The sequence below is a fragment of the Hoplias malabaricus genome, chromosome 5, assembly GCF_029633855.1.
Source record: "Hoplias malabaricus isolate fHopMal1 chromosome 5, fHopMal1.hap1, whole genome shotgun sequence".
In the NCBI taxonomy this organism is placed as follows: domain Eukaryota; kingdom Metazoa; phylum Chordata; class Actinopteri; order Characiformes; family Erythrinidae; genus Hoplias; species Hoplias malabaricus.
The window spans coordinates 45898916-45911739 of NC_089804.1; positions in this window are offsets into that span (position 1 = coordinate 45898916).

The following is a 12824-nucleotide window of genomic DNA, read 5'->3' on the forward strand; positions in this document are numbered from 1 at the left end:
TCTTCCTGCAGTGTGTATATGCAGCTGATGAGAATGTGTCTCTTCATGTCATGGGACCCCCATGCCTATCTGAGCTAATTAATATTTGATTAAGCTTAATATTAATCTTTTTTTTTGAGCGACCTCAAGTACTGTTTGGGCTTTATGAACACTTTATATTCCGAATATTTTCACGTATTATGAGGCATTATTTCAAGAAAAGGGCTTCCTATATTCAAATATAAAGCAAAAATTAATGGTCTAGAAGAACTCCAAAATTATTCACACCTTTGGACAAAGAGGTATATCAGTTATATCAGCTGCAGCGTGCTCAGCAGTTACCAACAATAAGAGCCAATATGAATATATATCAACACTGATAACAACTGTTCTAAGCACAAGAGGTTTAACAATCCACTTCAACTTTAAACATCAGTAACACTGACTCACTAAAAGTAAGTCAGGGTTGTTCTTGTTATCGTGAGTTAATGGACTGTTCCATGGATTCCATGCTTATCTATAAATTAAATGAACTCAAAAGTGTCCAGTTGAATCAGCTCAATTGGTCTCCCTCTCCCATCACAGATTCTGTCAGCCAGAGAGATAAGCCTTTGTTACCCAATGGGAATATTTCACACTTGGACTGGCGCCCCTTCAGGGTGTGTCCCCACCTAGGCTCCTGACCAAACACGACCCTGACAATGAATGAATGAATGAATGAATTTCACACTTCCATATGATCTAAATAGTGTGGCAAATAAAAATCTAAACAATTTTTAAAAAATCTTAAAAAGAACTGACTGAAAAGACATAGGAATGTCAAGTTGAAATTTAACCTAAGACTTTGTCTATAAATTACACTGAACCTTTTTCACATATACATCCCAAAAGATGTCTTTCAAGAAAGTTAGAGACCTGAAAATGATTTTCAAGTTATTTGGCAATTGCTTTGCTCCAAAACATCATTTGTTAAAAGGGACACAATATATCCATTTTTCCACATGTTAACACAGTTCTTTGGGGTCATAGTGCAACGTCTGTGACTTGAGTTAGAAAAATCAAACAACCCAGCACCCTCAGAATGACTGGTTTCAGCACTGTTCCTCTAACAGAGAATGAGCCTCTGTTTTCTCCAGTCACAAAACACATGAGTAAGGCGTGAGGAGCAGAAATGCACATTTTTTTGCCATTTTTGTTTTGTTCTCTTACTATTTGTTGTAGTCATCTCATATAGAAATGCCACCAGTAACTACTAGATTAATAAAGCTGAAAACACAAATATTTTTCTTTATCTGCATATTGTACTGTATTTGTGGATAGCCATGTCCAGGAGTTCATTATAAAAGGTCTTTTTTGAAAAGTTACTCCATCTCTACAGTGACTGAACAATCAGCTGTGGTCATAAACAAATAAACTGTCATTTAGTCACAGAACTGTATGGAACAAAACCTTACACTGATTGGACTGTGATACTCACAGTCTGGCAGAGGTTGGGGAAGGATGTCACTGCAGGCTGAAGGCACCTCCAAGTGGGAGGTACAGTTTCAAGTGGGAGGTACAACCTAACACTTAACCTGTCTCTAACCCTAACCATAACCTCCTACTTGCTGGTATCAGATCTGTGATTGGAGAGACTCAGACAAGGAGGCAGTACAACTCTGAAGGACCTGCTATCTGCTTAGGACGCAGCACAAATTCAGAGCAAATTAGGCATTACGCAGATCACAAATAATGTTTGAGTTATTTTATTTTACAGTTTGTGTGCTCATAAGAGCTCCAGATCACCAAATTAATTATTCATTCATTCATTGTCTGTAATCGCTTATCCAGTTCAGAGTCGCATTGGGTCCAGGGACCTGGAATCATTGGGCGCAAGGCAGGAACACAGCCTTTATGGGGCACCAGTTTTTAACAGGGTGACACACACTCATTCATTCATTCACACACTAACACCTATGGGCACTTTTGAGTCGCCAATCCACCTATCAAAGTGTATTTTTGGACTGTGGGAGGAAACCAGAGCACCCGGAGGAAACCCACGCAGACACGGGGAGAACACACCAACTCCTCACTGACAGTCACCCGGAGCGGGACTGGAACCCACAACCTTCAGGTACCTGGAACTGTGTGACTGCGACGTTACCTGCCACACCACCGTGCCATGCCGCCCCCAAATTAATTAAGTGAAAATTTGTGTTTATTAAATGCAAAATGATTTTAATAAATGGCAAAACCAACTTTTTTTTTTCAGTTTTATTCAGTTTTTTTTTATATATCCCTGACCAAACTGAAGACAATGTTAGAGAAAATTATCATTGTTGATTGTGATTAGTTATATGATAAACTGATTAGTTTTCTGTTGTCCTACTTTACGGCATGCCTCTTTTGTACTTTGTTCATTTGTGTCAAAATAATCATATTAGTTAGAAACTACCTTATGATTGACAAGATATGTATGTAATACATTTTAGTTTAGCAACAGGAATTTGAGTACTCTGAATGAGTTTGTTTAAATCTCAGTGGTTGAAATATGCAGATATCTTGGACAAAAAAAAGGTAAAATAGATCTTTACACGTCTTTGTCTAGCTGTGCAAATGTAGTCTATCTGAAAACTTCCACACTCAATGGAAGGCAGCGATTTATGTAAAACAAAAGGGAATGTTTGCAGAATAAAACACTTTTTTTTTTTTTTGCAAAGATGGAACTGAACTTCAGGAAGAAGACCTGAGAAGAGGGAAAATGATTTAGAAAAAACTCTGCTATACGATTTGTTCCCATAATAATTTTCTGTCTATGAGTTGACAGTGGCTACACATTTAGGATGCCATTTGGTACAGAAGCATAATGACTTAAGTGGAACTTAACGTCTGACTCGATCTGGCCCTAAATGAAGAGCAGATGTCAGGGTATGTGCTTTTGCTTTATTAAAAATGAAGGCTTCCTGCTTATATTTCCATTCAAGTTGTGTGCAATGTAGCAATAAAACAACTGATGGGCTGTGGTCACAAACAGCAGCAATATTCAAATTTAGAAATTTTCCACTATGATGCCAAATGCCAGGCATAAATAACCTAGGCATTTTACTGTGATTTTAAGATAAATGTCAGTGGATTTAGATTTTAGGTCAGAAGCATTGCACTAATAGTCTGATTAGTGTTTAATGGTTTTCCCATTTATCCATAATGAAAAATCAAAAATTGATATTTAACAACCTACTATGCTATAAAATACCACAGACAGTAAAGCATCCCTTTAGATTAATAGACAGGACAGCAGGAATACAAAATTCTGTTTAGCTTGCAATCAATTCAGAGTCTATAATTTATTAACTTTATTTGATAAAACTATTTGCTGAGAGAAAGTGGCACTATTTGTTTATTTCATTTCAAGTAAAACAACCATTAAGTACAAATTATTTATTTTTCATGATATTTCTGAAGATTATACATTAGATAATCCATGCTGGGAGGATTAGTTTTAAAATGTATTCTGCTACACAATACATGGTCTAAAATGTAATTAGTAATGTATTCCATTACATTAAAACATGTAAGTAACATATTCGGAATACTTCAACATTTCCTTTCATTTTAAAACTGTGTGAATGCTGCAATTACACCTTGCTCACTTAAGAAGTATAATTTGTTGTATTCTTCTGTAACAACTAGCTGAATGTATTAGAGATTTCCTGAATGTTAATAAAATTAACTGTAAAGGATTAAAGATTACAAGACAATGTAAACAGGAGCGGTTGCGCAGCAGGTAGTGTCACACAGCTCCAGGGACCTGGAGGTTGTGGGTTCGATTCCCACTCCGGGTGACTGTCTGTGAGGAGTTGGTGTGTTCTCCCCGTGTCCGCATGGGTGTCCTCCGGGTGTTCCGGCTTCCTCCCACAGGCCAAAAACACACATTGGTAGGTGGTTTGGCAACTCAAATGTGTCCGTAGGTGTGAGTGAATGTGTGTGTGTCTGTGTTGCCCTGTGAAAGATTGGTGCCCCCTCCAGGGTGTATTCCTGCCTTGCTCCCAATGATTACAGGTAGGCCCTGGACCCACCGTGACCCTGAACTGGACAAGTGGTTACAGATAATGAATGAAGACAATGTAAACACAAAAGATATTTAGCGAATTGACTGGTAAAAAAAGAAATTGATTATTTTCGCAGCTGTTAAAGGGAATGTCTATGATTGTGGGGATCTACAGTTCACTCTGATTTGTTTATGTTCCAAAGCTTTGCATCTTTTAAGGTGGAACATTATGTTTGAGGAGAAAAACAACTATTTCTTTGTACATGGCTGAAGTTTAACTTGTCCGCATGTTTTATTCACTTTTTGAAATACCTCAGAAACTTGTTTGTACTAGAGTTGTTTAGTTTTGTAGCACTTTTGGTCTGTGTTTACTTTCTGTGTTTGCAGTTAAAAGTCGAGTGGGTTAATTTGCAGTTAATTTAGAGTGGGTTCCTACCAATATAATCAGAAGCAGCAAAATTTTTAATATTACCCACCTATGGAGCCGGAATCAAACAATAACCTGTTTAATTGCCATGAGCACAATTACTAGTAGCACTGTGATTGATTGACCTAGAAGTACAGAGCCCCCTAAATAAATAAATTAAAACTTTGCATTAGATCAAGTTCCAGAACACCCTCCTCACATGACTTTCCCCAGAACTGTTCTTTTGATAACTCAGGATCCCTAAATTCTCAAGATCATTTGTGTAAAGTCAGGCTGCATTCTTCAAAGGACGCGGTCTATGACAGTCTCTCCTTCGAAGACCAAACCAAAATTGGAAAGTCTATGGCAGATTTCCTGTTTGACTGCCTCATTTGCTGTGTTTTTACTCTAGACCAGTGTTGTTTAACACTGCAGGAGTTCAGTACAGTTAAACAGTACACGGGATACAGTACATTTAAAACCCTGTTCGGTCCTTTGCTGACGCGCCAATATTCTGAATTCCCTCAGGCATACAGTGAATCCTGGGATCTCTTGGCTGGTGAAAAATAAGTCCTAAAGCTTGGTCAGATTTTGCTGAAGTACCTATTTTAAGTTGATGCTAACATTTAGAACCCTGGTTATGACTGTATTCAAACACTGCTTTGTTACTAAGAAAACCCTGTATTAAAGTATATTTCTGAAAAGAACCTTTATAAATACAAATTTGTAGTTATTTTCAATTTCTACCTTTATTAGCTCTGCCCTACATTTTCCTGTACCACAGTTCCACATAATAAAAAGCATTATATACAAAGACATTGATATGAAGCACCAAAGCTTCTCAAAGACCTTAAGTAAGAAGGATATCTGTTTGGACCTGGATTTCCCGCTGCTGAAAATGCCAGAGACACCAGTATGACAAAAGCTAAGAAGTCTAATGTGGTCCAGATAAAATAGGCTTGCCTAATCTTGCTTTACGTCAGAAGCTGTGCCCTATTCACTATGTAGTGCACTATTTTGGGGTTCCGTTATTTTGTAGTTTTTTTAGTGTCTGACACTCAAACATATAAAAGATTACCCATGATCCACTGCATTGTTTGGTAACAAACCTGAATGAGGTAGTATCTGAAATCGTTCAATACCCTATACACTATATAATGAATAATATAGGAAATAGTGTATAAGGAGCCATTTTGGAAACGGTGGTTTTCTATTTTCAATGTGTACTTAATAACATGTTTGATGTGAAATCTGTTAATTTTAGGATTTTTTTTGTTTGTTTATTTTTTTTTTTTTTTGTTTAATTTACAGACATCTTTTCTTTATGTAATGAGAAAGCCCAAATGGTGTTATAACCTTAAATGTAATCCTTTTTAAGCATAAAATATGTTAAAGAATAAAGGAATAAACATGACACAGTTTTTTTCAGAGTAATGGCACAGCTTTGTAAATTAGACATTGAAGACCAAGTTATATGCAATGCAATGTAAATGTAAGATTGCAATTCCTACATGCTTTGATGCAGTACCCATAATAATCTCAGACATTCTGTGCTATATACTGTGTCATATGCCATGGCAGTACAGTGCTATGCAAAGGTCACAGGACACTATTTCATTTATATAAATTTCTGTCAAAGCAAGCATTAAGTAAATGGTGTGTGTGTGTGTGTGTGTTTGTGTATCATGGAAAATATATTTAACAAAAGAAGACACATGCCTTCAGCACTAAGTATATGAACCCTCTCAGAATTTCCTTAGTCCATTCTTTATGTTTGCCAGGTTAACTCTTCCTTTAGTTACTAGGAAAATGTGTTACTACGATTTCCTCCCAACAACATAAGACAAAAAGGCAAATACATTAAAAGGTAAATGCCCTACCACTCAACTGCCTTTTCTTTAAAAAATGCACAAAAGTGCATCTAAACTGGCTAAAACAGATATTTTCCTGGGAGATTGAATATAAGTTTTATCAGATGTATAGCTGTTGAATGTTGCTTCTTATAAAATAAATTGACAAACAAGATTTGAACATGCTGAAAAGGGGTGACATGTAGTAGAGTGCACTTCCTTGAAAAAAGGTTTCAGTGCAATCTTCGGGGAAAAAAAATCTTTTTTATTTTTCCCTGACACTTAAGAAATGAATGACTTAATGGCTGGCTTTTTGTTACTGGAATTTACATAAATGAATGGATGGCCTGGGACTTTTGTACACTTTTATAGTAAATATAATAAAAAGCATACTTACCTAAATTTCCACACCTTCTGCATGTGAAAGGCAGAGACAGTAGTAGTTCCATCGTATCCTAGATGTAAAAGGAGAAGTTTTTACAAATCTAGCTATATAAGACAATTATGAACATTTCTCTTATACATGTATCTGCACCTTACAGAATAAGACAGAGTACTTGGCACCCTATTGTCCAGGAAAAATACCTTTGCACTTTCCTAGTGTTCTCCTTGGTTTGAAATGATCCAAAATTCTTCCTATTTTTTGGGCCAATTATTTTTTACCTTTCCTTTTATGCCATTTGAATTAATGAAGTATTCCACTTTTGTTCATTGTCCAATCAATAAGCCCGATTGTGGTCTATTTCATCTGTTCTGACAAGAGACATTGCTTTGATCATCTAGACACAGCTAAAGATTTGGTGGTCTCTGAAGCGGAACCAATTTATATCGATCAGTTTTAATCATACATAAATATAAAATTTAAAATGCATTTGCTTTTGCCTGAATATTTTCTTCTTTTTTAGGTTTTAGAAAAAGTCACCAGTTTGAAAGAATGCAACAAGCTCTTTTTTTTCTGGATAAGCACCATCAGGCCCTTGAGTTTGTATATTCTTCTCAGTGAGTGACAATCAATGAGATGGGAAAAAAGGAAAAAAAAATCAAAAAGTTTAAACCTTCCTTGAGTATGAAGAGAGAATGAGAATGGGCCTCAGCATTGACCAAGCCTCTTTCTAACATTCTTCAATGAGTCCTTGTTCTTTACCTTGGCTGTATGCCCCAGCTTCTTGAATGGAAAGAATACAGAGTGGGGAAGGGGGTCCTTTTTGTATGCCCCCCCCCCCCCCCCCCCCACACACACACACACACACACACACACTTCTCAACACTGGACGTTCAACTGATATTTGAGCTGCACAGCTATCAGAAGCTGAGTTTTTAAAGTCCAGTTCTTCTATATACTCATTTTCTTCTGTGGTGGCCTTAGGTTTCCTTGGATGAGAGCCATTACTTTCATTGTCCTTGTAGGGAAACATTTGCCTTGGAAATTTCTGTGGCACCACAGAAGGTGACTGATATAAAATAACAACAACAACAACAAAGCAAAAAAAAAAAAACATATACATACTTCCAGTTTCAGAATGAAGAAATTCCTCACTTTATGTTCTTCTACAGTCAGTGTTCTTCATTTCAGCAAAATGTCCATCTTTTCTGTTTTTTGGTGAAGCCAGTAACAGTGACTTGAGAGGAAAATAAGAAACAACTTTATGTTCAATGCTGAAGTCAATCCACTAGAAGGCATCCATGCCCCTTTCTCTTCTCTTCTCTTCAACCACCTTTTCCTCTGTACTGATGCTAGACGGGCAGCAGGTGCTTTTCCATCTGTAGAGCCACATTCCATTTCCTTCCTGCATACTTCTCTTCTTTCAGTTCCTTTCTTCAGGCCTTCATTTCTTTACATAAATCCAGCCAGGCCCTCTAGAAAACCCAGCAGCAAAAAGAGAGAAAAGAAAGAGACAAAGATGATAAATAATTAGTTAGAAATGATTCCACATTGTGTTTTCTTCAGAGAAATCTGTCCTGTGGATGAGGAGTAAATAGGTGGGAGAACTGAAATTAAACGAGGAACATAAAGGAATGTAAAGACAGAGGGATTATTTTTGCTGCCTCCATTCTCCTCTGCATCCCTCCACTGCTCTCTGTTTTATCCTCACAGCTCTCTCTGCAACAGTACACACACACACACACACACAGCCTCCTCTCCTACTAACCCCCCTCCTCTCTCTTCCTCTGTCAAATAGACACAGCAGCTTAGTTCATTACTATTCACCGGCACTCCCCTAGACACGCATCGCTACTCTTGAGAGAGAGAGTGTGTGTGTGTGTGTGTGTGTGTGTGAGAGAGAGAGAGAGAGAGAGAGAGAGAGAGAGAGAGAGAGAGAGAGTGTATGGGGGAATACACACTGAGACATTTATTATTATCCCAATAATCCCTTGTTTACAGGTATGTATAAAAAAGAGTGCAGATTTGCTTCATGTTTTACATCAATAGACAGACAAACACCAGCAGGCACTCTTTTGCTGAAAAAAGTGATTCATTAGATAAGGACTGAAAAGGTATCACTTTTAATTAAACTTGGAGTTAGAAAGATAATTTTAATTTTGTGATACATTTTAAAAGCAAAATAATTCAGCTTAATAACACAGGGCTTGTGTATTTCAGTATGGCATATCACATTTTACATTTAATATATACACATTTTAATTGCAGTTGCAATATTGGTTTTATAAATATCAAAAATTCATCATTACACCATCACAATAGTGTTTTTGTATCTCCTTATAATGTCTTTTTATTCATATGGAAATTATGTACTCATTTGAATCAAGTCAGTCCAATGCACCGTGCCCTTTTTTTTCTCCACTGCTGCTATAGGTCTGCCCACGAACACCAACAACCTAAACACAAATGGATGGGTTGTGATGCAACATGTTGCAATGTTGTTTCCCATCATTTCTGTGGCATCGTGAGCTTTGCCCTGCATGGTGGTCCACCACTATCCGTGGATTGAGTTGAAGTTGAATTTGAATCTCTATGCCCTGCTATACTTATTAAAAGTTCCCCTTCCACTGAAAACTGTCACAAACCATTGGCTAAAGCCGGGGAGGGGGCTGACTAAATCCTGTAGTACCGTGTCCCTGTTCCCCCATTGGCTGCTGGATGATCAGTTTTGCATGGTTGAATAGTTGGGCATTGTGGGAGTTAAAATGGGGTTGGGGTGGTGGTGGAGGTGTGTGGGAGTGAGGGAAGGTGCAAGATCACTGAGGTCAACCATGCATGTTCTCGTTCAGACTGATAAAACCAGCCATGCTCTACACGTCTGGAAGGGTTCAACCAATACAAAAATTTGATATAAGGTCTTTCACTTACAAAATCCATAAAATGGAAGCACATTCTCAGACTGCACTTTTTTATGGTAAATTTGTTTCCATGCATTTTTTTTTGTTAAATGTCCACACGTCTCCAGACATTTTTGTGCTTTTGCACATACATTTCATCATACACACTGGACTTATTTAACAATATTTATGTTATCAATATTCTTATTTATTTATTTTACCCTTGCACTTTACCACTTTACTACCATTTTGCAACCTGTCTATAATTGCACAATACTGCATTTTTTTTCTTTTGCGCATTATGTTCCATTTTGCACTATGCTATTATTTATTTATTTATCTATAAAAACGGCAGACATTTAAATTTGACACAAGATTTATACTATGTTAAATTCTCTCTCTCTCTCTCTCTCTCTCTCTCTCTCTCTCTCTCTCTCTCTCAGCTGTCTGTCTGAGTCTGGTCCAGTCCGGCTCTCTCTATTTTAAGCAGAGTCTCACTGGGGAATGGAGACTGGGGTGAGACAGTGTTGTAATGAAAGACCCATCCTCACAATCTGGGAGATCACACACTGCTGGAATTCTTCTACTACATCTCTCTCCCCAAGCAATCAAACCTGTATTGTTAATTTTTAAAGTCACACAGCATACTATAGATCTATTGTATTCTAATGCTGGTTGAAAGAACCATGCATTTAGTTCAAGTTGCAGATCATAAACATTCAGTCAGTACCATTCTTGTGTCTTGGGTAAAAGAGGATATATATTCTTTTAATTCACCTAACATTTCACAATTCATGATACTATGCAAAAACCATAGGCCATCCCTACCCAAGAAAACATGCACTGTAAAAAACAATCCGTAAAATTTACAGTAAAAAAACTGGCAACACACACACACACACAAATACATAAAATAATCACCCCAATGCAACCCAAAATCAAAAGTCTCAAAGAAAAAAAAAAAAACAGAATTAAAATGAAAAAAAAAAAAAAATCACAGATAATATGGAGAAGCAAACATGCTGGGAGCTCCCTAATGACTCCCAGTTCTTGGACACTTGTACTACTACTAATGGTTTGTGCATTTAACAGTGAAATAATATCTTTTTTACAGTAAAGAGATGTAAAAATGTTGTATGTATTTTGGCTGATAAAAGTATTTACGGTATTTCACTGTTACAGCCTTTTTAGAATTTATAGTCATTCACTGTCACGGTTTTACAGTTTTTTACTATAAAATTCACAGACATTTTTTACAGTGTGCATAAAACATGTATTAACACAGAATCAACAACAACATGCTTTCAGTTTTTTAATAAATCTGCTTGTTTGATCTGTAAATACTCTTCCTGTTTTTTTGGTCTATTTCCTTTTACCAGTAATGGCTTCCTGGCAGCTAAAATCCTTTAAGATCCAAAGAAGTAAATACCTCTGATTTATTCAGGTCTGAAGCAGTAGTTGATCTTTATTCTCTCTTTTTAGCTGGTTTCTGCTAGCTGTTAGAATCATTTTTTTTAATAACTTTTTTGTAAACTTCACATTTGGAAAATACAGCATAAACCTTCACTAGTTTTTAAAAGGTAAGAGCTTTAATAGCTACAAAATGCATTTGCTGGGGAAAAAAAGACTAATTACTAATTTAACTGCAGTTTAGACAGGAAATTAAATAAATTAAAGACTTTGCCTTTTTAAAGATTCTGACTTTTGAGGTGAACTGAATGTCGTGCTAATTACTTCAGAAATCTTTTAATTAGAATCCATATCTTATTGTGTAATAATCAGGATTTCAGAGCTTGTTTTTAAACATAACGATTCCAATGCATTGTAAAGCCATGGAGCTTAGGATGCTGTGGAAATGATGTGGTTCTCAGTAGTTTATGCTTGTTTTCAAATCTTCACACATCTTAGTAAGTGGATTGTGTGCAAAGCCTTTGATGCTGATTATCAAGGCCTAGTCTTTCATGTAGGACTGAAAGGCAAAGGAAGCTCATTGTCACAGACAAGGGCATAGAGTGTGCAGCACTATGGCCATCTTATCTCCCCTCAGCCAGCCAGCTGCATCTGACCACCATCTGGAACATTCTAGAGCCATCAGAGCATCCTGCCTAAATCTGGACGTTGAAATGGCCAGTGCGTCAGGGAAGGCTGATCAACACGCAGGCTTGCTCTTGTGTTAAAGGGCAGCGCACAGACTTGTTCTTGAGCTAAAGGGCAGCTGTCACTGCTTCACATCTCCGTGGACTGTTTCTCAGTCGTTTGAAACCAGCACAGAAAACCTGGCAACCGATGGAATGATGGATTGGTCTTAATTCGCACTTTCTATTTGTTCACCCACAAAATCAAACACAACAACACAAAAAACAACAATTACACAAAAACAAACAAACAAACTATATCCAAACATCTGTAGTCACCCCTTAGATGTAATGAATGTTGCTATTTTAAAGTGCAACCATTCCTGTCGCAAGCATTCAGTTGCACAGAAACAGATAATTGCTCTCTCTCTCAATGATGAAGTTCCTTCCAATATATTTGGCATGATCTTGAATGGTGTTTGTGATCCAGAAATAATCCAAAATCTCCACCTGACCTCACTCATATTCTTGTGGTTGAATACCATAAATTACTCACAGCAGGATTCCACTATCTATTCCTGCTGAATTAAAAGTGTGGTCTTCACAAAACAGCATTTGAAGTATGTTGCAGGGCATCTAGACAAGCCAGATAAGATTTGGAAACATGCTGTAGAATAATGAAGTAAAAAAAAGATATTTCCTAGGCCACAGTCAGAAAAGGAAAAGTCAGTGCTTTTCATGAAAAAAACAAAACCACCTTGCCAACTGAGGAACTTGGGGATTGATCTATCATACTCAGGGATTGTGTGGCTGCCAATGGCTTTGACAATATTGCACAGGTGGAGGGAATAATGATTTCCAAAATATACCAGCAAATGTTAAACCATCTGTTAAAAAAATGAAGCTGAAAAATAATGGCTTCTATAATTGGATTGTGATACAAAACTTACCCCCAAATCAATTATGGACTATCTGGATTAAAAAAATAAATAAAATGAAATAAAATAATTATTGTGGAGTGACCTTAAGACTAAAACATAGTCTTAATATGTATATATATATATAAAACTGTGTTATATCACCTTTCCTTTTAATAACCCTTCTTATTGTTTGGAAACATAGGACACTATATACATGTCTGCATTATTCTGATTATTCTGATGAGACAGATCTAGACTGCAGACAAGCTAGTCAAACACCAGGAGCCT